General features: G+C 40.6%; 1 pseudogene; it reads right to left on the bottom strand.

Annotated features, from left to right (window-relative positions):
• Nucleotides 1–11,807: 11,807 nt before the first annotated feature.
• Nucleotides 11,808–23,415, bottom strand: LOC124993323 (ribosomal protein S6 kinase delta-1-like; annotated as a pseudogene).
• Nucleotides 23,416–26,576: the final 3,161 nt, after the last annotated feature.

Raw genomic sequence — 26,576 nt, 5'->3', positions numbered from 1 at the left:
TTTGCTGGTAAATGGTAGAAAATGGAGAACAACATACTAAGTGAAATAAGCCAGTCTTAGAAAGACAAGGTTGAAAGTTTTCCCTCATATGCAGAAGCTAGAGAAGAAATAGGAATTTTAAAAATTAAGAGAGATCAGTAGAAGTGGAGGACCAAGGGAGACAGAGCAGGGAAGGGAAAGGTGAAGAAATGGGGAATGAAGTTGACCCAATTTTTCTATGTGCAAATAAGAATATATCACAATGCACTCCAATTTTAACTCTAATGCAGCAATCAAAAATAAACCAATAGTAGGAAGACAGGGTCTAAGAAGGGGGACCAGGGGTGGGCTGATGGAGAGAAGTGGATATTGCTCAGGATTGAAGTGGAGAAAGCTGTTATATGCATTTATGAATATGTCAGAATGAACCCCACTATAACTATAATGCACTAAAAAAATTTTAAAAAGAGAACACTCAAGATCACATGACAAAAAAAAAAAGACACAAATTAATTAATAAAGAAGTCAGAGTGGAAAGACAGAAAGAGCTTGGATCTTTGCTGACATCCTTGATACATTTATACCAGCAAGATCTAGACTGGCTCATCTGGAGATAAAGCCCTGTTTCCTTAGGCCAATGGTATTCCGGCTTTGTTACTTGTCACCGATTACATTAAGAGTTGATTCAACTCTCTATAAATATTTGCTTATTGATTGCATCAATTTCATTGAATCCTTTGTTCTCCAGTCTCATCTTTTTCTGAAAGTGTTTACCTTCAACAGTGTGATTTCTCTGGGATTTGTGGACCTCACTTAAAGAACACACTTTTATGTTAGTATTTTTCTCAGAGATGCTCAGCTCTGGTTGGTCTCCACCTGTCCAACACTGTTCCTTTCCCCAGTTTTTATTAGAAAAACGTTTTGTTTACTAGGAACCCCTTTAAATGTTCAGTTTGAAGTCTGTGACTCTAAGATATAGGGTCATTTTACATGAAAACACCTCCTCTTTTTGCCTCGGTTGTAAGTTTGAGAATTTCTGAACAAGGGGAACTTCCCATCACAATCAAATTCCTGTTGCCTTTACTCTTCAACTTTTAAACTCTTCTGATTATTGTGGTTTCTCTTAGTAAAGCATAGACAGTAAATCATAATAAAATAAAAATTCTATGTGTAATTATCTCCTCTAAGTTCTCAAAAACTCATGACCCTGAGGCAAACATTGTGGGAAAAAACAGCAATCATGCCAGAGACTATCTCAGTACTGACTTCCTAAAAAAGGGTTCCTTTTCCTCCACTCAAGCCCTAATGGCCAATGTTATCAGGGTGAGTAATAAAAAAATCATGTTCTGGGTTCTCTTGCTGAAAACTCCAATTTTTTATGGCCTGATGAGAGAGACTGCATAGAGGCCTAGGGTTAGAGCACAAGAATTGGAGTTAATCAGGTCTGGTAGAAATTTCTCATTTTGTCACTTATTGACGTTATAATCCTGATAAAGTTCTTTTGAAACCCAAGTTTCCTCTCCTGTCAATGCCAGAATGGGGTCTTCAAGGGGAGGGTTGTTTTGAAGATTAAATGAGACAGTATACATAAAATGTCTACTCCAGAACTTCACTCAGAGAAAAGAAATAAGTGACAACTCTTTACCCCACTGTAAAGAAAGTGAAGTACTTAAAACTAAACCCCCACAATGCACATATGAGATATTCTTTTTAAAATGAGTTTTGGGGATTATCATATGTCAATTCTCCACTTCGGTAAAAAAAAAAAAAAAAATCCACCCTGTCTTAAAATAGGAATAAAATAATTAATTATAAATCAATAAGAAGCCAGACTTAGTGGTACAGTCCTATAAGCCCAGCTACTCACTGCAAGATAGGCTGAAGCAGGAAGATCGCAGTTTGAAGCCAGTATTAGCAACTTAGTGAGATCCTGTCTCAAAATAAAAAATAAAAGGAATTGGGGATGTGCTCAGTGATAGAGGACCCCTGGCTTCAATATCCTGTACTGCAAAAGGGAAAAAAAAAATGAAAGAATGCTAAAACACCAACGTATTACCATTTGGTATAATTTAGACTTCAATCCTCTAAACAGAAATATTGAAGAGGAAGTAAAAACTGCTTTGGAAATACTGTATCAGATAAAAACTAAGAGTTTCCCAATGTCAACTTTAAGATAAATAACAGTAGTAAAATTAAATAAGGAAGAATACCAAAAATGATGGTATCTCAACAAACAAACCATAACAAATATCTAATGAATCCTGATGGTTAAAGTGGCTGAGTAGCCAAGGACTTCCTCAATTTCTCTAGTAAACAGTCTCTGAACATTTGTTCTTTTAAAGAGTATTTTATGAAAAATAATACATCATCTTGAACTCTACCTTTACATGGAATAAAAACAGAATGTAGTCTATATATTTAACGATAGACTAAATGTGGTAAAAAGACTTCTACAACTTAATATGTACTTGGACCTGTTCACTCAAGTGATAAAGATTTTCCGGAGTTCTCAGAAATTTTCTTTACACAGATAGCCCATTTCTGTGCAGTGATATTGTGAGACCTTATTATTTGCTTCAGAACCCAAGTCTTCATCACAGTATCACATATGGAACACTTGTTTCTTAGAGACAAGTTCTGCTGACGTTTAGGACATTGGGAAGGAGACAAGGGTCATGGGCTGAGGATATTGATTTCATTCCTTCCTGTTTTCTGGAACCTGAAAGTGAGCACTGAATAGGACATTTTCAAGATAATAATCTTCAGAGTGACTTCCTGAGAGATTATTTTTAGAAAAAACACTTGGAAAAAATCTGCACCTAATGGACATGCACTGTGTAAAATTCTTCCTTTTTGAAGAAAGTCTTTTGCATATGAAGTCAGGCTAAAATTTACTTAAAATATAGAAATGTACTGATTGATTCCTCCTTATTTTACAGGGTTGAAAGTCTTTATGTAGTCAAATTATTCACTGAATAAGTGATTTTTCAAGTGGTACATCCACTTCAGTAAACAAACTTCAAAAGTAGCCCTTCAAGGGGGAAGAACATCTCTGTGCCAGCCCACTGTAAATCATTACAACACATAACTGCAGGAAACCAAAAATAACAAAACACCCTACAGAAACCACAAAGGAAAAACAGTATCAAAATTAATACTGTTGGAAACTCCATTTACATAATAGTAAAGCAAGGGAGAGTTAGCTTTTGCTCCACAGAGGTCTTCCACCTTCGAACATTACTTAAAAATTAAAAGAAAAAGGAAGAAAATAGAAAGTCACATTCTGTGCATTGTCTATTACGGATGCTAGATTCAGGAAAACATCAGAAATCATCTTTGATCTTGAGAGCTGCCAGCTTAATGACAATTGCAGTTAGAGTTTGCACTTACTTTTTCTGGGTAAAAGTAACAACAGCAAACCACTATTTATAGTTTTACTGCTTCGTGGCCTAGCAAATCTCGAATCAAGAACAAAGAAAATAAATGCTTCTTGATATGGAAATTTTCAAATGATTAGTGTGTCATTCAGCTTCATGTCACTATAATAAATACCTGAGATCAATTCATGGAAAGAAAAGATTCATTCTGGCCCACGGTTCTGGAGGTTTGGGCCCATGGCCAGCTGGCCCTGTTGCTTCTGGGACTGTAACGAGGCCGCACATCATGATGGAGAGCATAAACTGGAGCAAAGTTGAAACTGAAGTTTTGAGATGAAACTAGACTCCCTGCTTCACCAATTTTCTTCTGGGTTCTTGTCTCATAAATTTGAAGAATAAAGTCTACAGACAATAACAAAAGGGAGGAGTAAATGGAGTAGGATTTATTTCATGGGAAGAGATAGAACTCCTGATATGCAGGAAGGGACCTGATAGCAGGAAAACCCATTTTAGTGTACTAACTTAGGGGCTTATATGGTTTGGGGTATAGCATTGAGCAAAATTATGTAAAATAGGAATTGAAAAAGTACCAGTCATTAATGAAAATCTATGTAGAACAGGCATTGGGAAAAGCATCAGGGCTACTGCCTTTAATTTTTAATCCTCCTTCTAACTCCCATTCAGGTTCCCCCCATTTTCCCAAAAAGGGGTTGACTGGAGTGTCCCCACAGGTGAGTCTCATTGTGGTTTACATTCAAAGAAGGCCTTGATGGTGTCCATTAGTGTTTTTACTAGTCAGCCTCCTGGTCTGGTCTCTGCCCTTAAATGGGGCACACTACCCTGGTCATTCTACTATCTATTTTATTCTATTCTGTTCTATTCTATTCTATTCTATTCTATCCTCAAAGTCACCCACCTTGCAGAGCACAAGAGAGCAAGAGAAAGGTGCTGGGGAACCACTATCCCCTTCGAGGACATGCCTCCAATACCTGAATATCACCCACTAGTCCCCATCTCCTAAAGACTTCCCCATCTCCAAATAGGGCCACTCTGGAGCTTATGCTTATGCCTTTAAGGGTCACTCCAGATCCAATCATAGCACTTAGTGTCAGATTCTCCCCATCTTCAAGCAATCTCTAAGAAATGAGAAGAGAGAAGACTTGGCTCTTGTCTCTTCTGAATCTCCCCTCACCCCAATCTTCAGTCCCCACCCCAGTCTTGGAAAATCTTAGGCTATGGTTGTCTGACTATTCTGAGACGAACTGTTGTTATTATCTTTCCAATTTAAGCAAAAAAAGTACTTCAAATAGGACTATGCTTGGGCTACACGCTGCACCAACTACTCAGGATCTCGAGTGACCTCTCTTCGTGGGTATTTTTAAAACCTGCTCAGATGTTTCCAATGTACATTTGAGACTGAAAATTTTGAAGTCTATTCACCATTATATGGCGCCATGTATCTCCTCTGCCACTTTATTCCACCTGTAATGTCTGTTCTTCGATGTGTAATTTTTGCCACGAATAAAAATTCCAAAGTCCCTAGGCATACACACACAATTCTCAAGGACTAAATACTTTTCGGATATACTTTTCATAATATAGCTTAAATTCATATCCAAGAAGGAAACAATTTTCCTGAATCCTGCTCAATCTGCAGAAATCATTCTGTCCCAAAGAAAGAAATCAGTATATACTATTAGACAGAACTGCTCAAACAACTAAATGAAAATAAGGAATGAGACACCTTACAAAGTTCATCCTGATATCTACCTAGGAGGCCAGAACATTCCACACTAAATATGACTGCGGAAGACCAGAATATGCTACCCCAAAATATGTCTCTTGGCATAAGGATGATTTTGAGCTGATTATTTTGAGAAACTAAGGACACAGGGGATGCTCTGAAGAGTAGGAGTTACCCTTCTGTAGGATAAATTCACACATATAAAGGACATCTCCATTTGTAAGTCTGTCTCCCACTCTGTACCAGGAAGAAAAGGATGACTTTATACCAGAGACTATTATCAGTGGACATATATACATATATAACAAACCTCCCTTTTTACAATGTTTTTCCTAGCCCTCTCCACATCCTTCTGGCTTCATTTCAAGGGAGTGTGGTATTAAAGCAACTTCTTTGAGACTTACACATTCCTGTGGGAACCCCCCACATACATATGAGATACACATTAATAAATTTGTTTTTCTCTTATTGATTTGCCTTTTATTCTAGAAGTCTATTCCAACTAAGAACTATGAAGGATGGAAAGAAAAATATTTTCCCTTCCCTATATTTACCTTGCAGCACACACCAAGGAAAGCTTCAAAAGTGAAGTAATTTTTTTTTTTTTCCCCTTAGGGCAAGTACTAGCCTCCCCTCCAATCTCCATAAGTAGTAAAAGGAGCCTTTTTACTTCTTTCCTTCTCCGTATTTCTGTGGCGGGCGAGACCCGGGGCCCAGGGTTATGCCACATGCATCCAAGATGGCAACTGGCAGAGAGCCAAAGGGCGTGCTGAATGTGCCTTGAGAAAAACAGGAAGTGCTTACCATTGGCTGCTGTATGATAATTAGTTCAGCCGCCTGGCGCGCGTGGACAGAAATATCTTACATGTATGCTTGAGCTCGTGATCGCTTGACCTTTAATAGGATTGGATGGACATATCTGGTTACAATTGCTTATGCATGAGACTGCTTATATATTGAGGGTGTTATCCAAATAAAGCGGAAGCTGCTTCGTGAACTTCTGAAGAGTACGTGTCGTTTGTCCCGCTGGTCGGTGGCAAGCGGCATATTTCTCTGGGTTAGAGATAAGGAAAGAGCTGCTACATAAGTCACATTGCCATATTTGTACCTTTTCCATCAAACTAGGGAGTGAATCAACTTCAAATACCCATAGAAGGATGGACTACATATGGGGGAAATGTAGCTTCCTATGCATTCAGATCAGAAGCTGTTAGAGGTACACTTTTTCCCCATCAGACCTGTCTGGAGGAAGTAAGCTATAGTCTAGTGCTTCTCAAGTTAAAAAAAAGAATTCATACAACATATAGCTTATTTGCACAAGACTTAAGAGTTCATTTACAGGGATGAGCTAAAACTAAAGCAAGTACTGTGGAGTTCACCTACAGCTTATGTGAACAAATGAGATTCTTCATAGCCAAATGTTGTGCAAGTCTAGTGATTATCAAAAGCTTAACAATTAAGAGATTTTTTTAAACTTTGTAGTTAAAAAGTTGATTATCCCAGAGAGCTTTTTATTTTTATTCCTTTGAACATGGAAAAAAGAGAAACTGTGATCATAATAGCAAGAAACAAGATGAATGGTTTTAAAATTATATAAGATATTTGTCACAATTATCTAGTCTCTAACAGTCTCTTCTTCATTGTATGTTTATTGTCCCTGGAATATTAATATTCATTATCCTTCTCTTCTTTATCTTGCTACAAAGGACAGTAAATACCACAGCTCTGGAATTTCACAGAGTATTTTTTTGTCAACAAGATTATTTATTTTCTCCAAGGTTTCTCATCAAATATTATTATGATCTATAACTTATTTTAATTTTAACCAAGATTGATTCCGGTCTTAAGGTTTGGAATTTTGATTCCCAAACAAAATTACTGAATAGTTAAGTAAAAGAAAAGTTTACTAGTAATGTTGGGGCTCAGAACATGATACCCCAAATTAGAGGCATCTTGGTGTGCTGAATACGCTGAACTGAATAAAATTGAAGGGTCTCAGAAGCAAGATCTTTCTGACCTTTTCCCATCCTCCTAGCTCACACCCAACATTCACCCCTGAAGTGAACAATAGAAACCATAATTACACTTTCCTGAGACTCTCAGGAAAACTGGAACTTCTCTCCTCTAAAGCAAGCCCGAAGGTTACTCTCTCCCTTCTCTCTTCTTCTTCAAGGACCCTCATTACAGAGGAATCCAGGATGGGGAAAAAGAATGCTACATGGAAAAGCTAAGAAGAATCTGAACAGAGAGCTCTTGCTGGGGTCCCCTCTCTATTATATCATATGCTTTTGTCCAATCACATTGGTCCACAATTGTCCATGCTCATCAAACCTAAGCATAAAAATAGAGAATTTTCCCTGAGCATTTGGGTTTTCATTTCTGAAAGTTCCTATGTTATGTAAAATTTTGATTAAGTAAAATTGCCACAGTTTTCTCGTTAACCCATGTTTTGCTGTAGGAGTATTAGCCATGGCACTTGGTGATAAAGTTGTCACAACTTTCTGCACCTGCAGTGGCTAATGGTAAACATGAAGAATTCCTCAGGTGAAATATTAGAAGTATCTCCTATACACATGTCTCATGGACAGTTTTTTATGTTGCAAAGAAGAAGGTAGAGTGTTAACAAAATAAAGTTACAGTTTTCTTTACTGAAGAAATTCTCAGACCTTTGCACATGGTCATGTGCATTATGACTCTGAGAGAATATAGTAAAACTTCTTCTCAAGTTTACTTGATAAAATACTATTATTTTTCTTTTCTTAGGGAATCTTCCTTGACTGGCTTTCTGATAGCAAAAGTAGAAAAGTCACCAGTTGCCTTGCTATTAAATATGCCTGTGAATCTGCAGGATGGGCAGCAGCTACTCTTAGGAGAAAGGCTGAAACTTAGGTCCCGCCCACAACTACTGAATTGGCACCTGCAAGACTCCCAAGGCCATTCTTGGCGTATTCAAATTTGAGAAGGCTTGGACTTCAGGATAATCCTGAGGCCAAGATGACAGTGCTTTTTAGTATTTTTCTGGAATGTAAATTTCATAAGAATTGTTTTGCTCACAGGTGTATCCTACATTCCTGTAATAGTGTTGTAGAACATAATAGGTATTGATAAATGTCTATGGACATATGGGTTATTCTCCCACACAATGTATTGATTAATTATCCATTATGTACTTCCCATAGCATTTAATATTAATTTGACATAACCTTGATTTGATGCCTCAAGGGGTTGCATATGGGTTTTGGCAGGAGGAAATGATGATCTTTCTAGAAGACATCACTCCATAGTAACTTGCAGTCTACGGGATGGACGATAAATTTATTGCAAACATATAGAGGATGATTGAAAAGAATTGACTATGGGAAAATAAGTAATAAACATTTATTCTCTAGGTCATGGAGGTAAGATTTCCTGCAAGTGTTTTATCATCTTAAAATCTAGATTAACTGTGTTACAGCAACTTCCCTCTGAGTTCTACAAGATCAGGTTCTCTTTATTCACAGAGGTTGTCGCTCTGCAATGGTTTCTTTGGTGTGTGATCTTCACTCTGGGCCTCTTTCTTCCTCCCTTCTATCTCAGAGTCACATTCCTGTAGAATACAAGTCTTGCAGTGCCACATGGTTTCCAACACTAATATGATTTGCAATTAAGCTCCTGATGATCTTTGTAAATTGAGATAATGGATTTAACTCCTATTAAGGGTGATTGTGGAACAGCTTTGATGTGGAATTATAAAATACGGACACATTTGCTGATTCAATAATGATGTAGCTTTCATATCTAAAAATACCACAAAAGTATAATTTGGTATAAATGTGTAGATAATGGAATCAAGGACATCTTTATGGAATAGCAAATAGGTCGTTGCTTGTTTGGGGTCTAAAAACACAGTGAAGAGCCTCCTTCACTCCAGTATCACCACAAAATAGTTCCTCAGAACTTTAGTAAGGACTCAAACTTGGTCATTAGTAACTTCTGAAGAAACCCCAACCTTCCCCTCCAGTCTTGCATTCTCTTCCAGCATCTGCCTTTTCCAAATACTCCCTCAACCCTCTGTTGGGAATATGTTGGGTCTCCTCCTCACTACATAGAGCCAGTTAGGTCCTGCTAGACTGTGAGCTACTCAGGGATGGGCATGTCCATTTTCTCATTTATGTATAAGTGAAAGACCAAAGACCAATGAATGAATAATTTGACCCTAAAAATTATAAGCAATTTCTATGACTAGAATGTATCCTCCACAGTTTTTGCGTTGTAATTTAGTTACCAATATAACAGTGCCAAAAGATGGAAACTTTAAGAGATGATTAATATTATTGAGGGAGTGGGATAGTTACCAAGCCAGTGGGTTCCTCACATGAGGATGGGGTTGCCTTCCACATGTACTCTCTCACTGTGTGATACACCCATCCACTTAACGACGTGGCAATGAGGCCTCCACCAGATGTGGATCCTCCATTTTGGACTCCCCATCTTCCAGAACCCTGGGTCAAATGAACTTCCATTGTTTATAAATTACCCACGGAATGTCATTCTGTTAGAGCACCTTGAAATGAAGACAGCAATACAAGTCTTATAAGCAAGACCAAATCCCACTTTGTATGCCAGTTCTTTCTTCATTCAGTTTTCAAATGTTTTACATGGTTTATTATAATAATAATAAAAATGTATCTAGCATCTGTCATGAAGCAGGCACTTTGCTAATGACTCTGATACAGGGATGCTGAAGTACTTATGACTTTCTCTAATTAAAAAAACAAATTAATAAAAATCTTCCTTGAAGACAATGTTCAGTGATCTGTCTCAATTATCACCTGTTCCTCTGATTCTCACAGGTTCTTTTCACCACAACTTAAAACATGACTGTAGTTTCACTTTAACGGTTCTCTATTTCCTATGTATTAATTTTTCTGTAGTTATTCTGTAATCCCGCCAAGGAAGAGGTAATATCTCAAACATTTTTGATGTTCTATTTCTTGTCCCATTCCACTACAATCCTCATCAGAATATTCATCACTAAAGAGGTATCCAACATTACTTGATCTTTGAGAGTCTCTTCTTTTTTCTATCCTTTCTTTCTTTCCTTTTTTCCCTTAAAGTCATATTTGATACTTAACTGCCTTTAATTATTACATTAAGACTGTCCCAAAGGGACACTGGTTGTCCATCAGCATCCTGCTTTTCATCTGTTGTCCTTCTGTTATTATTAATAGCACACTTTCACACTCACTAAGTCCTCCATTTTCATGAAAAATTATACAGTCACCCTAGCTACAGGGAAATATGCTAGAGAAGATCGAACAGGCTAGAAAAGTGTCCTATCACCTAGGTAACTACAAAGAGGATGCAATGTAGGAGTAGTAGTTCTGAGATTATTTTTATCTTATATAAACTCTTGTACCACACAGAAAATGATGAGGTAATTTACTAAATCATTGTGACTACAATGCAAAAAAAAAATTGTCAAGAATAGAATAAAAAGAGAAATGATGGGTCAATTGTTCCTTGAAATATACGTACAGAATGATCATGTAAAATAATAACTAAAGTATATTAAAATGATATTTAATGACCAACCTAAGAATTATTCAACATTGAAAGAATCTAATGTTAAGATGTCTGTTTGCACAATTCATTATTTCAATTTTTTTAACATTTTTACCACATTTATTTTATATCATGATTTCTTAGTTCTTATTACTTTGACACAATTTGGGGTATAATACTCCCTTCCCATTTTTGGCAGGGAGAAACCAGGGATTGAACTCAGGGGCACTTGACCACTGAGCCACATCCCCAGCCCTATTTTGTATTTTATTTAGAGACAGGGTTTCACTGAGTTGCTTAGTGCTTCACTTTTGCTGAGGCTAGTTTTGAACTTGAGATCCTCCTGCCTCAGCCTCCACTGGGATTGCAGGTATGCACCACCACACCCGACTCCCTTCTCAGTTTTTGTTACATGTGTGTTAACAGAGTAGGAAGAATAGAATATGAGAGAATAAGCAAAGTGTGCAGGAAATGGAAAGACACGGAAAGATGAGGTCGAGAGAGAAGTGTTTATCTGAACCCTCTCTTATGAGCAGTATCAACCAACAAAGTTCAAAGCTCACAACATGAAGTGGTTTCTTCTCACAGAAATAATCTGAGAATACGGTCAAAAAGCATTAACTACATAGAATTATGGTAAGGCTCCTTTTCAGAAATTTTATGTATTTTTTTTCTAACTTTTTAAGCACCATAGATGACACTGTTCATGAAGCATTTAGTGTATTATTCAAAAGTCTTATTTGGGGCTTATAAATCAATCCTAGTTAGCAAAACGCATTGTTAGTTGCCATTTAAAAGTCATTCTTTCAAGTAAAACTTAATCCTACACCAAGAACTTTGTATCAGAGGAAATTCTTGGAGGACATTCCTATTTCAGTTGGATCTGCAATACTCTGCAATCCTAAATATAAATATGGATTCAATTAAGTCATTCCTCGGTTAAAAGTATGCATATAAAACCCTGTGGCAAAATTAGCTAATATCTTGTTCAGGCAGTAATTGTAAATGAATCACTTTCACCTCAGTTCACCTCCCCAATTTCCCAATAAAGGACTTTTTCCAATGCTTTGGTGCTTCATAAATGACTGAGGACAAGCTGCTTTTGTGCTGGAGATGCCTATTACAGAGAAGATCAGAATGTGTGACAAACATCCTGCATGTGTTCATCTTCTCGCTTCTGCCCAATCCACAGGGATAAAAAATGGATAAGATTTGATATCTTTAACACCAGCGACACCAGCACCCAGATGTTCCAGAGGGTCGAACTGAAAGAACTGTTGAAAGAGTGAGCAAGCCTCTTCAGAGGTACATTCTGGCATGTTCAAAGGTCTGTGTGTATTTCTTCCTGCTGGATGATAGTCACCCAGAATCTTGCCAATGAGAAGTTGAAAGAGGACAGCACCCAAACCTCTACCAATCACAGGCTTCCGTTTCTTCTGTGATTGCACCAACTTCTGAGCATAGTACATTCTCTCTCTCTCTTTTTTTTTTTTTTTTTTTTTTTTTCAGTGCTGAGGATTGAACCCAGGGCCTTATGCTTGTGAGGCAAGCACTCTACCAACTGAGCTAGATCCCCAGCCCCAGTACATTCTCTCTTATGGCATCGCTGTCATGGGAATTTTCAACCTCATTCCACTTGCTAGAATACATTAACTGACTGTGTCCTTTACCATTCAATAATCTGTTGTTTAGGTTCAAATCCTAACATGCAATTCCCTTCCTATGTAAAGCATCAAGGGCTACCACCATTTCAGCTGCCCGTCTTTGAATACAGCCCTCTGGGATGTAAAACCTGGAGAACAGTGCTAATTTTTTATCAAGGTCCTCAAAAATCTGATGGATTTCCTTATTTCCTTCTAGTGCTAACACACTTTCTCTCTTCCTCTCAGAGTCTCTCTAGAATAAACAAGTCAGTTCCTTTTTTTTTTTTTTTTTTTTTTGGTACTGAGGAATGAACTCAGGGGCACTTAACCACTGAGCCACATTCCCAGCCCCTTTTTGTATTTTATTTTAGGGTCTCACTGAGTTGCTTAGGGTCTCGCCAAATTGCTGAGGCTGGCTTTGAACTCAAGATCCTCCTGCTTCAGCTTCCTGAGCCTCTGAGATTATAGGCGTGCGCCACCGCGCCCAGCAAGTCAGTTCCTCTTTAACCAAATCATCAGCTTGATCTGTAAACAGCAATACTCCCTCTGTTTTTAAAGTGTCTGTGTTGCATTATATTCATCAGCACCTGAGAGGAGATCAGAAATACAGAATAAGCTTTCTTTTGTGGTATGTGCGGTTGCTGCCCACTCCACCATTCCAAGTCCTTGCAACTTGGCATCTGAGCTGGGTAACAAAGGTATGTCCACTGAACTACTATGATCAGCAACTGCTACAAATAATACCCCAAGATCCTCCTGTGCAATGTGTGTCTTGGTTATACGGTAGGGCAGGGACCTAGAGCGATCACTCCGTTCCTCTGTGCCTTTTTCTTCGGGGCCTGGCATTGTTCAGTACTAAACCTGAGGCACAACACATCCAGGGCTTCCAACAGTTTACTTTCTATCATGCCCACATTAGCCTGTGTAGACTTAGTAGGTCCTATTGCAGCAGCTTCTTTTGTTGGCTCCAGTTCACCAGGGAGATATACAAGAATATCAGACCTTCCTTCATTAGTACCAACCACCCACATCATCAAAAGCAGCATCCTTAAAGGAAATAACTGGAACTGAGTCATCTGAGCCCCTGCTAATGGTCTGCTGAGCTTTGAACTGTACCTTATTCTCAGTGGAATTAAAACTCTTATAAGTGCTGTCCCCATCTGAAAGAGTAAAGAATGGCTTCAAAGATTCTGATTTTACAGCATACTATAGTGATGCAGCCAGATCAATGTTTTATAGCAGCTCAATTCATAATGGCTGAACTATAAAATGGCATTTGCAGGTAAATGGATGGAGCTGGAGACTATCATGCTAAGTGAAATAAGCCAAACCCAAGAAATCAAAGGCCAAATGTTTTCTCTAATAAGTGGATGCTGATCCATAATGAAGGGGTAGGGTAGGGAAGAATGAAGGAACTTTGGGCTGGGCAGAGGGAAGTGAGGGGAGGGGAGGGGGTGTGGGGATGGGAAGAACAGTGGAATGAGATGGACATTATTACCCTACATACTGTCCCGACCCGCGGGACATCAACGCGGAACGGCAAACCTAAGAGAGAAGGAATGAAGGGACAAGAGACGCAGGGAGAGGCAGCAAGACAGGAATTCTGATCAAGCTGCAAATTTTTATTGTTCACACAGGGGTATTTATATGCTCAGGGAATGAGGGGTATGACGAGGTGCAGCCTGGTTGGCTGTGTTCTTCTATTGGGCTCCTGATAGGCTGCAAGTTCGCGCCGGCGGGAAGGTGAGGTTCGCAACGGCGGGAAGGTGAAGTCCCAGAAGAGAAGCAGGGACGGCACCATAGGCGCCATACTGTCAGAATTATCAGCCAGGAGGGGGGAGGGGCGCTGCTGCTTATTGTAAAGGTCAGAATGTTCTCAGAATGAGAACTTCTTGGTCCCTGACATTTCCCCCTTTCTTATATAAAATTATTGACCATTTTTCGATAGCCATATTTTAAGGGGGTGATAGAGGTTATGTGGCGAGACGGGGGCACAGCTTGCCTGAACAGGTATAGGGCTGGAGTGACAATCCCTCGGGAACTGCGCCTGTCTTAGGTTGTCCGTGATAGAGCAATATCCTTACCCGTCATTGGACAATGAGGCTCTAGCCCTCATTTCCTGTCTTAGGTTGGTATGAGCTCTCACGAATCTTACCCGTCATTGGCTGTCCAGTTCAGCTCACAGGGGTGATGGTCTTTTAAGATCACCATCACGATCCATCATCTCCAGTCGATGGTAATGAACCTGAATAGGTTTCGCCTGTATAGCCTCAATTTGAGCTTTAAGAAAAGCCATGATCTTGTTGAATATCAAAGGACCTATAGATACAATAAGCAGCAAGCAAAGGAGGGGACCTTAGCAGGGTCCTCAAGTCCTGCATGGCTGTGGGAGAGCAGTGAACAGGCAGCCATTATCCAGAGAAGCAATGGTGTGCAGTCACAGGGTCTGTCATTCAGGGGATTTTTCACATAGATTGTCGGCTGCATCTATAAGAGAGGAAGATTCATCCTCAGGGGGAAGGTTTCCGTCCCTGGGTTGTGGTAAATCATTGACCTGTTTGACCAGGCGTTCTGGTAACCATCTTGGGGCTGCTTGTTCTTGATCTAAAATACAAGCTGAGCCTCGTCCCCAAATGAGGATGGGATCTGGGCCTTTCCATTTATTTGTTAAAGGATCGCGTCACATAACAGATGGGCGAGCAGAATTAGAAGAGGGATGCCAATGTCTGTCTGCGGTCGAATGTCCTTCATTGTCTAGGGTAAGAAAGTTAAGAGCAAATAATGCATGATTAAGGCGATCCCTGGGAGTGGTAAATGCAAGGGAAGAGGCCTTAAGGCGGGTAAGCCAGGTTTTTAAGGTGAGGTGTGCACGTTCCACAATGCCTTGACCTTGAGGGTTATATGGAATTCCAGTAGTATGAGAGATTTGAAGAGTGGCACAAAACTGTTTGAACTTGGTACTGGTATATGCAGGGCCATTATCTGTCTTAATATGTGCTGGCTTTCCCATTATGGAAAAGGCTGAGACAAGATGAGAAATGACATCCTTGGTAGCTTCTCCGCAATGCGGTGATGCAAAAATAAAGCCACTAAAGGTATCTATGGAAACATGTATGTACTTTGTTTTCCCAAATTCAGGAAAGTGAGTAACATCCATCTGCCAAATCTGATTGGGCAGTAATCCTCGAGGGTTAACACCCAGATGTTGAATAGGAAGGGAGACAACGCAAGCAGGACACGCTTTTACAATTTCCCTTGCTTGTTGCCTGGTAATTTTACAGAGTAACCGAAGGCTCTGAGAATTTAAGTGGTGAAGTTTGTGTAAATCTGTGGCCTCTTGGATGGATCCAATAAGAACTGGGAAAAGGGACCGAGTGGCTGCATCAGCCTGAGCATTACCCCGTGATAGGGGACCGGGAAGATCAGAATGTGCTCTAATGTGTCCTAAGAAAAATGGATGTTTTCTAGCCTGAATTAGTTGTTGAAGCTGGTTAAACAAAAAGGCTGCGTTGGAGGAAGCCTTAATGGCAGGTGAAATCTCCAATAGGGGCACAGAATGGGCAATGTAAGCACTGTCTGTATAAATATTAATAGGTTTATCAAAAAATGTCATAAAGACTTGTGTTATAGCAAACAATTCTACAAGCTGTGCTGATGGATAAGCAGTGTCAAAGGTGGTAGGCTGATTATCAACAACAAAGGCTGCACGGCCATTGCTGGAGCCATCTGTAAAAACAGTAAGGGCTTGTGGAATAGGAGCCTTCCGAGTAACCCGAGGAAAAATAAATGGATGTAACTGAGCAAAATGCAAAAGGGGGTCATTGGGAAGGTGGTTATCGATTATTCCCAAAAAGCCTGATAGAGCAATACCCCATTCATCCCTCGTCTGTAGCAAAAATTGGGTTTGATCCTTAGTGTATGGAATCAGAATGTTATCAGGGTCTTTGCCAAAATGTTGTCGAGAAAGCAAGCGACCTTTAATAATGATAGAAGCTACCTGAGCAGGATAGACAGCAATAACTTTAGAGGATGTGGCGGGCAAATGAACCCAGAGCAAGGGGCAACCCTTATTTTTAAAATGTGGATCCCGCTGCCAGAATAGTCCCGTGGGTGTATGAGGGGTGTGTAATATAACCAAAACCAAAGGAAGGTTATAAGATATTTGTGTAACAAATTGTTGAGCGATGGCTTCTGTGACTTGAATTAATGCTTGCCGTGCCTCGGGAGTAAGCTCTCAAGGAGAAGAAGGGTCAGAATCTCCCCTTAAAATATCATTAAGAGGCAAAAGCACATAGGTGGATAGTTTTAAATATGGTCTTAGCCATTGGATATCCCCTAGTAGTTTTTGGAAATCGTTAAGAGTGTGGAGATGGTCTACACGCAATTGTATATTAGGGATTTGAATTTGATTAGTTTGAAGTTTGAGGCCCAAGTAGGTGTAGGGGTCCTGTGTTTGAACCTTATCAGGGGCTATCTGAAGTCCCAAGGCAGTAAGGGCTTTATAGAGATCCAAATAACAATTGTTAAGATCATAGGTATTAGGTGCAGCAATTAACAAATCATCCATATAATGTAATATATAAACTTGTGGCCACCGCTCTCTCACAGGGTCTACTGCTTGAGCAACATATTTTTGGCAAAGACTAGGGCTGTTAGCCATACCCTGGGGAAGGACCTTCCATTGAAATCTTTGCATAGGGCCCTGAAAATTGATGCGGGGGAGGCTGAAAGCAAAATAGGGTCTGTCATCAGGATGTAAAGGAATAGTAAAAAAGCAATCTTTTAAGTCGATGACCATTTTATAATAGTCCCTAGGAATAGCTACCGGTGTAGGGATGCCTGGCTGTAATGCCCCCATCGGGCGCATAACCTTATTGATAGCGCGCAAATCCTGTAAAAGGCGCCATTTGCCTGATTTCTTCTTAATAACAAAAATAGGAGTATTCCAGGGTGAGGTTGAGGGTTCCACATGGCCGGCTGTCAACTGTTCCTGTACTAACATGGAGGCAGCCTCTAATTTTTCTTGGGTAAGGGGCCAATGATCCACCCACACAGGAGTTTGAGTTTCCCAAATAATTTTGTCTGCATGGGGTACAGGAGGGTCAGGGACCGACACTAAAAATCCACATACCCAAGTCCAAATTTGTCTGTTTTTTGTATGGGCTGTACAGGCTCAACCTGTCCTTGTCCTAGCCTTCCAAGGCCTGTACCAGGGATAAAGCCCATACGAAGCATTTGATGAGTGACTAAAGAGTCGGGACTAGCAAGAATAACTTTCATTTGGCTTAGAATGTCTCGTCCCCAAAGGTTGACAGGGAGATCAGGAACAACGAAGGGGGTAACGGTTCCTTTATTCCCTGTGTAATCTTTTGTGTCAGTCCAATTAAGCACCCTGGAGCTAACTATGGGGTTTCTTGACTGCCCTATTCCTTTAAGGTCAGTTAGTGATGAGGTGAGGGGCCATTCTGATGGCCAATATTTTTGAGAAATAACTGTGGCGTCTGCACCAGTATCTAGGATCCCTTGGAATTTCTTTCCTTCAATAAATAAGGTAAGAGGGGGTCTTTTGTGGGAGATAGGTTGGACCCAATACACATCAGAGGAACCTAAAGAGGCTGTGTTTCCTGGTGAATTTCCTGAATTGAGGGGAAGGAGTATTAATTGTGCAATTTTTGTTCCTGCAGGGATGGCAGCTACTCCGTTAACAGCTGTGGCCAGTATTTTAATTTCTCCAGTGTAATCATCATCAATGATGCCAGGGAAGACCTGAACACCTTGTAAGGTGGTAGGAGCTCTCCCAAGAATAAGAGCACACATATGAGGTGGAGGGGGGCCTACAACCCCAGTGGGTATTATTTGGGGTCCTTGCATAGAGTCTAATATTGTATCGGTGGAGGCACAGAGGTCCAATCCTGCGCTGCCTGGGGTAGCACGTTGGAGGGAGGTGATTGTGGAGAAGGACAGGGAGCCTGGATTGGGTTGGGAGTCTGAGAGGGAACAAACCTTATTGCCCCTGGGTTTGCTCTGGGGGTGGTCGGGGCCAGGGGCTGGCCCCGAGAGGAGTTTCCCGAGAAGTTAGAGGGAATAGGCTGTCCAAGGGCATTGGTCTTGGATCTACACTCCTTGGCCCAGTGGCGACCTTTACCACATTTAGGGCAAAGGGTGAGCGGAGGTGGTTTAGTCCCTGTTTGAGGAGATATGGGTCCTTGACCCAGTTTCCCTGTTGGGCAGTCTCGCGCAAAATGGCCAGGTTGTTTGCAAGTAAAGCAAGTACGTGGGCCAGGGTGGTGAAGGGCCTTGGTGAAGGTGGCACCAATGGCGAGACCCATGGCATGGGCTGTTCCTACCCCGGCACACAGCCTAATGAAGTCAGAAAGGTCCCCTTTATCTTTGTGGGGCCGAAGAACATCTTGACATATTGGGTTGGCATTTTCAAAGGCAAGATATTTTACAAAGGAGCTCTCGTTTTCACTTGGTCCAAGTAAGCGCTCCGCAGTTAGATTAAGCCGGGCAACAAAGTCACTGTAAGGCTCGTCAGGACCCTGACGAATTTTTGCTAGGGAGGTGGTGGCCGAGCCCTTTTGAGGGAGCCGTCTCCAAGCATGCAAACCAGCAGTTTGAACCTGTGCTAGGAGCCCAGTAGGAAAGCGTGCCTGTTTAGGGTTAGTATCAAATGGCGCATTACCCACTAGTTTAACATAGGTCCAGGATTTAGAGGAAGCCTTGGTTGAATTTTTTTGGGCAGTTCCCCGACAGTATTCCCTAAAGTCTGCGTTCCACAACAGGAAGTCACCCGCACTGAGGGTGGCTCGGGCCAAAAATTTCCAATCATTAGGGGTGAGCAACTGTGTACTATGGTTCTCTAGCAAGGCCAGTGTATAAGGTGCAGTGGGGCCATACTGTGTACAAGCCTTTTTAAGTCTTTCAAGAAAGCGGAGGCTCAGCCTTTTATAAGAACCAAGGGCTCCACTCTGTCCAGAGGTGGGCTCCTCCTCATCCCCTGATTCCTGGTCCTCCTCTTGTTCCTCCCCTGATTCCTCTTCCTGACTTCCTTTTAAATTCTCTGCTTCAGTTTGTGTGGGCTGATCTGCTTGACTGCGAGTGACTGGAAAGGCAAGAACAGGCTGACCATGTGGCTTCACCTTACGAGTATTGAGGGGTCTTGGGCCAGTTTGTGTTAACTCCGTGCCCAAGGCCAGTGAGCGAAGCTCGGCATCAAGGGCTTTTAGTTCTTTTAAAAGTTGGATTTGTTCCTGCCTATGTTGGAGAGACTCGCGTAAAGGGGTTAGATTAGGCAAGGGAAGTGGGGAAAAAATGTCTGGGGGGGCAGTAGGTCCCTGAGGGGCCGGAGCACGAAAGGCAGGGGGTGTATAAGTGGGAAGTGGATTTTTAAGAGGTGGCGGGTCTGGAGAATGGTATTGAGCCGCTGCCTCCTCCAGGGTAGCCTCCTCCTCTGGGGTCACGTCATCATAGGGATTTAAAACCGGATAAATCTTAGGGGGACTTTTAGGGGACTTTTTTGGTAAGGTGGGGTCTGGGAGGTTCCCGGGGTCTGGGAGGGTCCCAGGGTCCTGAGAAGCTGAGTAGGGGGCATTTGAATACTAACCGAAGGGCATGCTGATGCGGGGGCGAGAGTGGATTGCATTGCCTGCTCCCCAATCTTTACAAGTTTTAAAGTACCACTGTCAAAGGGTGAGCTTTTAAGAATCTCATTAATTAAATTCCAATAAGAAAAGGCAGTGACAGGCACCTTTTGAGGACCAAAAGTCTCATAATAATCTTTGAGGCAGTCTCCTACTCTGAGCCACCTTTTACCATCAATTGACCCCTCGAGGGGAAACCAAGGACACAAATCCTCTATGTATGAAAAGAATGATCTTAAATCCTTTTTCTTAACACGCGCTCCCCGAGTCTTGAGGGCCTCCTCGAGACCCGTCAGAAACAAATCATGTGACGAAACTGCTTGTCCCATGGTGCGTCACTCACCTTGCGCTGGCCTCAATTTCCTCCTGGATCTGACTCCCGGTCGCGTCCACCGAGGCGATCCCGAATCCCGCTTGGCCAAGTCTTCCCCAGAGGGCAGCGTTCGCTTCTCAAACAAAGGCTCGAGCCAACCACGTTGGGCGCCAACTGTCCCGACCCGCGGGACATCAACGCGGAACGGCAAACCTAAGAGAGAAGGAATGAAGGGACAAGAGACGCAGGGAGAGGCAGCAAGACAGGAATTCTGATCAAGTTGCAAATTTTTATTGTTCACACAGGGGTATTTATATGCTCAGGGAATGAGGGGTATGACGAGGTGCAGCCTGGTTGGCTGTGTTCTTCTATTGGGCTCCTGATAGGCTGCAAGTTCGCGCCGGCGGGAAGGTGAGGTTCGCAACGGCGGGAAGGTGAAGTCCCGGAAGAGAAGCAGGGACGGCACCATAGGCGCCATACTGTCAGAATTATCAGCCAGGAGGGGGGAGGGGCGCTGCTGCTTATTGTAAAGGTCAGAATGTTCTCAGAATGAGAACTTCTTGGTCCCTGACAACATACATGTAGGTGTATAGGTGTAGTCACATGACTGGTGTGACTCAGCACCATGTACAGCCAGAGGAATGAGAAGTTGTACTCCATTTGTGTAAAATGTGTCAAAATGCATTCTGCTGTCATGTATAACTAATTAGAACAAATTAAAAAGTTTAAAAAGGTTCTGATTTTAGACTATACAATTTTTCTCCAAAATCAAGTCCCAGGAGTTCACTTGTGCTATCCTTACTGTCTATCCTAAGAACTCCATGAGGCTGTTCTCTGATCTACTGAGGGAATTGGAGGTTCTTGAAGAACTAACTGCTTCGTCCTCTCCAGGGAAGAACTTCAGGTCGGGGGTTCTCCGCTGAGTGCTAGGTCTGTCGCTGTCAGCGGCAAGATGTGCTGGGAAGCTCCTAACGGCGTTGGTATCGATGTCATTCCCTTCAGTCTTCACGAGGGGCTCCTTGTTCAAAGACCCCAGTTCAATCTTTTCCTGCCCAGAGTCACCGCTTAATGTTAAATAACTAGTAATGCATCCTTCTTCTGAACCTGAACCAGAATCTGGCCACTGTGGAGAGCTGTCTTGGCCATCATCTTCCTGGTTATTATCATCTTGAGAACTTGGAGTAAGACTAGTCTTCAGAGGCAGAACTTTAAGCATGCTTCTCCCAACACTTCCTCTGGATTCAAAGCTGCTGCTGTCTTGAGGACTAGAAATAGACTGCTGCAGGTAAACTTCAGTAAAGGTGGACCTTTTCGCTTCCTTGATGTCAAAGCTTTCTTCAGGACTTCTGTTTGGAAATTTATTAATATATGACCAGAGTTTGCAAACTTCTGCATCCTGGAGCACAAGAAATATGGACTCCTCAGAGATGATGTACTTGTGCAGACACACCATGTTGGTCACACAGCAGGGGATGATGTCTTTCTGTCCCTGCTGTATTCGCTGCTTTTCCTTAGAACTTTTAAAATGACTGTCTGTTCTGTCCTTGTGTCCATTACAAATAAAATCTTGTTAATCACCCCAAGGACTCTAAAAGCCTTTAGTTCCTTAGCAGACCTACTTAGGTTCCAAGGGGGCCTTGAACTTAGTGATCCTGGAGGCTGAGATTGTCATGAAGCTGAAGTTTTCCATAAAGCCTGGAGATACTTTCTGTCTGCATAAGATACTCTGCTGTTCTCTTCACAGTTTTTCGGTGAGTAGGGCTTGACTCTCCTAAAGGAGAAAACAAAGTCTTGAACACCTTCTAGGAGTAAATCGACTCCCTTTCCATAAAAATCAAAAGCACCTTCATAGTCATTTTCCTTTTCCTTTTTAAAAGACAGCTTTATTAATTTTCCTGCTTTCTCCAAATAATCTCTCTTGCCAACCTTAGTTTTCAAACAGCCAGGAAAGAGGTTACGACTTTCCTGTTCTTGGGTTTTGTTCTGTTTGCTGTCAGAAGCAACAGCCCCTAATGCTGAAAAATCTGAAGAAAGATTAAGACCAAAAGTTCTACTGGGAGAATTTTTATAAGAAGCCATTCCATCATCTAACTCAGCAGGAGAATCCACAACAACAGTATTATGGTTTGGATGTGAGGTGTTCTCTAAAAGCTCACATGTGAGACAATGCAAGCAGGTTCAGAGACGAAATGATTGGGTTAGGAGAGTCTTAATCCAATCAGTGAATTAATCACCTCATGGAATTAATTGAGTGGTAACTGAAGGCAGGTGGGGTGTGGCTGGAGGAGATGGGCTTTGGGGGCTTGGCATGGCTTTGGGGTATATATTTTGTATCTGGCAGAATTTCTCTCTGCTTTCTGATCATCATCGGAGTCTCTTCCCCCACCCCAAACTCTTCCACCATGATCTTCAACCTCACCTTGAGCTCCAAGAAGTGAAATCGCTGTTCATGAACTGAGACTTCTGAAACCATGAACCCCTAAATAAATTTTTCTTCCTTTACAATTGTTCTGAGAGGATCCTTTAGTCACAGCAGCAAAACATCAGCCTTCTGTACTACCCTCAGGAAACGTATCAGTGAGGGAATCTGAGCGAGCTTCAGCAGGACCAATTAATTCAGAACCATCATTAATTATTCCATTCTCTCCGAAAATGCAATGACTATTTTGTTCTATCTTTATACAAATCAACATCATTACAACAAATGTATTATGGACTTGCAAGTTTTATATCCAAAGAGAAATCTGTCACTGAAAGATAACTTCCTGGGTTCGTTCCCCAGTACTGAAAAAAAAAAAAAAAAGATAACTTTAAAAATCCTCAAGCTGTTTACTGTTGTAAAGAGCTGAAATATGGGCGAAGAATTATAGCAGGCCTCCAGCACACCATCTTCTCTCTACAATAACTGTTTCAAGAAATCGACACTTTTCCTTTAACAAACGGAGGGAACAATTCCGAATGTCGGAACAAGTTTTTGGGAATTTGCCATAGTTCTTTGTGCATTTTCTAAAAATCACTATATCTCTTCCATACATTCATCTCCTGGACAGCCTCTGAACTTCTTCATGAAACAACTCGGGTGGTGACCTTATACACCATGTAGCTCCTCGGGTGTCAGTGAGGTTCAGTGACAGTGTAAAAAATGAGCCAGGTCCACACTCTGCTCCTGGAGAGCAGTCGTCCTCCCTCTACCTTTTCCACCACCAACCCAGGATCATCAGGGCAACCCGAAGCCACTGTAGTCCTGGTCCCCAAGCAGTGGCCAAGTGGCAGGGGGGCAGTGGCTCTACAGTGGCGCCTTCCCACTATTTCAAAGATCTAAAAGAATTTGATAATATTTTAGTAACAATTTACTTAATTTCATAATGACATTTAGGAAAGCTTATTAAAAAACATTTGAAATGTTTCATTGTGGTGCAGATCTGGAGAGGAAGACAAATTCTGAGTGGATCCTTCTTATCTCCTGTGTGGTAAGGGCAACAAACAACCTTCTCTTAGGGCATTATTAAAAATTCATTGCAGTTGAGGAAAATAAACAGAAGGTGAACCTACTTTTGGAGGATGGGCAGGATAATGTTCTAAACTCACAAATACAGCCAGAGGAAGATGTGTCAGTTAGATGTCCATTGCTGTGACAAAATATCTGAAGAAACCATTAAAAGGAGTAAAGATTTGTTTTGGCTCACACTTGCACAGGTGTTTCAGTCCATGATTGACTGGTCCCATTGCTTTGGAACTGGAGCAAGGCAGAGCATCATGGTGGCCGTAGTGTATGACTGAGCAGGATGCTCACCTCTTGGTGGCCAGAAAGCAAACAGAGAAAAAGAAGAAGGGGTTAGGGTAGCTCAAGGGCATGTCCCAGTGATCTTCTTCTTCCACTGAGCTCTATTATCTGAAATTTCCACCATATCCCAAAAGTGCCATCAGCTGGAGACCAACCCTTCAACACATGAGTCTCGGGGGACATTCCAGATCCAACATATAACAAAGACACAGGAGAATTGAGACATCATATGTCCAAGACCTAGAGACATCATGCATGACTAAAACTGAAAATTATTCAGAAAAACAGAACACTGTCCCAACATCCCCACTGCCCAATTCCAAGGTACATGCTTAGAAAAAGAAGCAATAGCAGAGAAGTACTACAAGCAGACAGGAGAGCATGCAAAGTAAACATCTCTGAGGTGAAATATAAAGGGAAGTTTGAAGACTCAGGATCAGAAGGATTTTGCTCTGCAATCTAATCCACACTCTAAGATAAAGTGTCTGTATAGGGTATTTGAAGTCTATGATGCATTGAGGATAAATAACAAAAATAGCTCAAGTCTAAGCCAATGCTACCTTGATATCACATGATACTAATATAATGAAAGCTTGAATAATTAGATTAAAATCAAATAAACTATATTTCAGAACAAGGGAATCCTACCATCGTGTACATCCATAAGAACAGGGTCCTAATTCAAATAAGATATATTCTATGCTTGTATAACTGTCAAAATAGATTCTACTGACATGTATAACTACAAGGAACCAATAAAAAATGGAAGAATCTAAAAAAGAATATTAATCAATAAAAGCAATATTATATACAGAAAAAATAGTCAAGTTTCCAAAAACATAAATCATTCTAAATGTGGATGTACCTAAAAAAGGTACTTCAAAACTTATGAAGCAAAAAAAAGATGCAAAGGAAGAGAAATAGACAAACACAATGACAGAGATATGAGCCCCTCTCTCACCAAATAATACATCAGCAAGGATACAGACGATCTAAATAACTCCCAGTTTGTCTTAATTGACATCTGTAGAACTAATAATACTAAAACTAGCAGAATATTTTTAAATTTAGATGGCCCATTCAACAAGATATACCAGAATAAAAATTGTCCTAAGTACATTCTAAGACTACAAAGGAAATGAACTAGGATCTGTAACCACAATGTATCTAGAGATGACTTGCTACCACTAGCAAGTATCACAAAACATATATCTAAATAATCCATGGGAAAAGAGGATATCTCTATGGAAGTCTTTCTGGAAGTTGAGAAACACTTTGAGTAGAATGTAAATTTAAAAAAACAACAACAACAATGAAAGTTGTGGTATGAGTAAATCAGTGCTCAGAGAGAAATTTCTATTATTAAATGCTTATATTAGGGAAGAAAAAAGGCTTCAAATGAATAATTTAAGTTTCCACTTAAGTATAAAAAGAGGAGAAATCAAATCCAAAGCTTGCCAAAAGGATTGAAATTAAGATCAGAGCAAAAGTAAATGAAATTGAAAACAGAGTAAAAGTAGAAAAAAATTAATAAAATCAAAAACTGATCCATTGGAATGATCACTAAAATTGTTAAACCTTAATTCAAATTGAACAAGATTTTTTTAAAAGGCATAAATTATCAATGTCAGGAATAAAAGAGAAGATAAAGGAATAGTTCCCATAGAAATTAAATTAATTATAAAAGAATACTTAGGCCCATAGAGTCAACTACTTACAGTAAATGGACCAATGTCTTTAACACGAACTACCAATATTCACTTAAGAAGTATATATTTATACCCATTAAATAAATTTCATTTATGATTAAAAAATCTACTCCCCCACAAAGGAAAAGAAAACATAAGCCCAGATGGTTTCACTGCTAAATTTTTCCACTTCAGGAGAAAGAGTTAAGAAAGAAAAAATTTAAAAAAAGCAACCAAATCCTATATAATCTCTTCAGGGAATAGAACAGTAGGGAACATTTTCCAACTCATTTTTATGAAACCAGCATTATCTTATACCAGGACTAGACAGTGAAATTTGTAAGAACACTACAGACTAATATTCTTCATGATCATGGGCACAAATATCTTCAATCCAATATTAGTATATGGAACCCAGCAACATACAAATAGACAAGTTAATTCTAAAATTCACCTGGAAGGGTCTTAATGCACAAAAATGATCAAGGTAAAAGAAGAAGAAAGTAAATATGTCTTACCAGACATCAAAATATGGTCTAAAACTATAATAATTAAAACAGGATAGATTCGGTTAAAGAATACACCAGTAGACCATGGTATCACAAAAAGAATTCCAAAACATGATCATTTATATGTGCAAATTTGTATTTTATTATCACATCTATTTCCTACCACCCCAACACTTGACACGGTTCTGTTGGAGTAGAGGATTCAACACTTGACACGGTTCTATTGTAAGATCATCCTCTCTCTTGGGGGCCATAAGTGTGGCATGTCTCCATTTGCAGTTGCTTTTAATACTAATAATCAATATATCCTTAGATTCAGATTATAGAGAATACTGGGGAGATTTCATGGTGC

This window comes from Sciurus carolinensis, chromosome 9 (assembly GCF_902686445.1).
Source record: "Sciurus carolinensis chromosome 9, mSciCar1.2, whole genome shotgun sequence".
Lineage (NCBI taxonomy): Eukaryota > Metazoa > Chordata > Mammalia > Rodentia > Sciuridae > Sciurus > Sciurus carolinensis.
The sequence above is the reverse complement of the archived record's forward strand: the minus strand, read 5'-3'. Positions and strand labels throughout refer to the sequence as shown.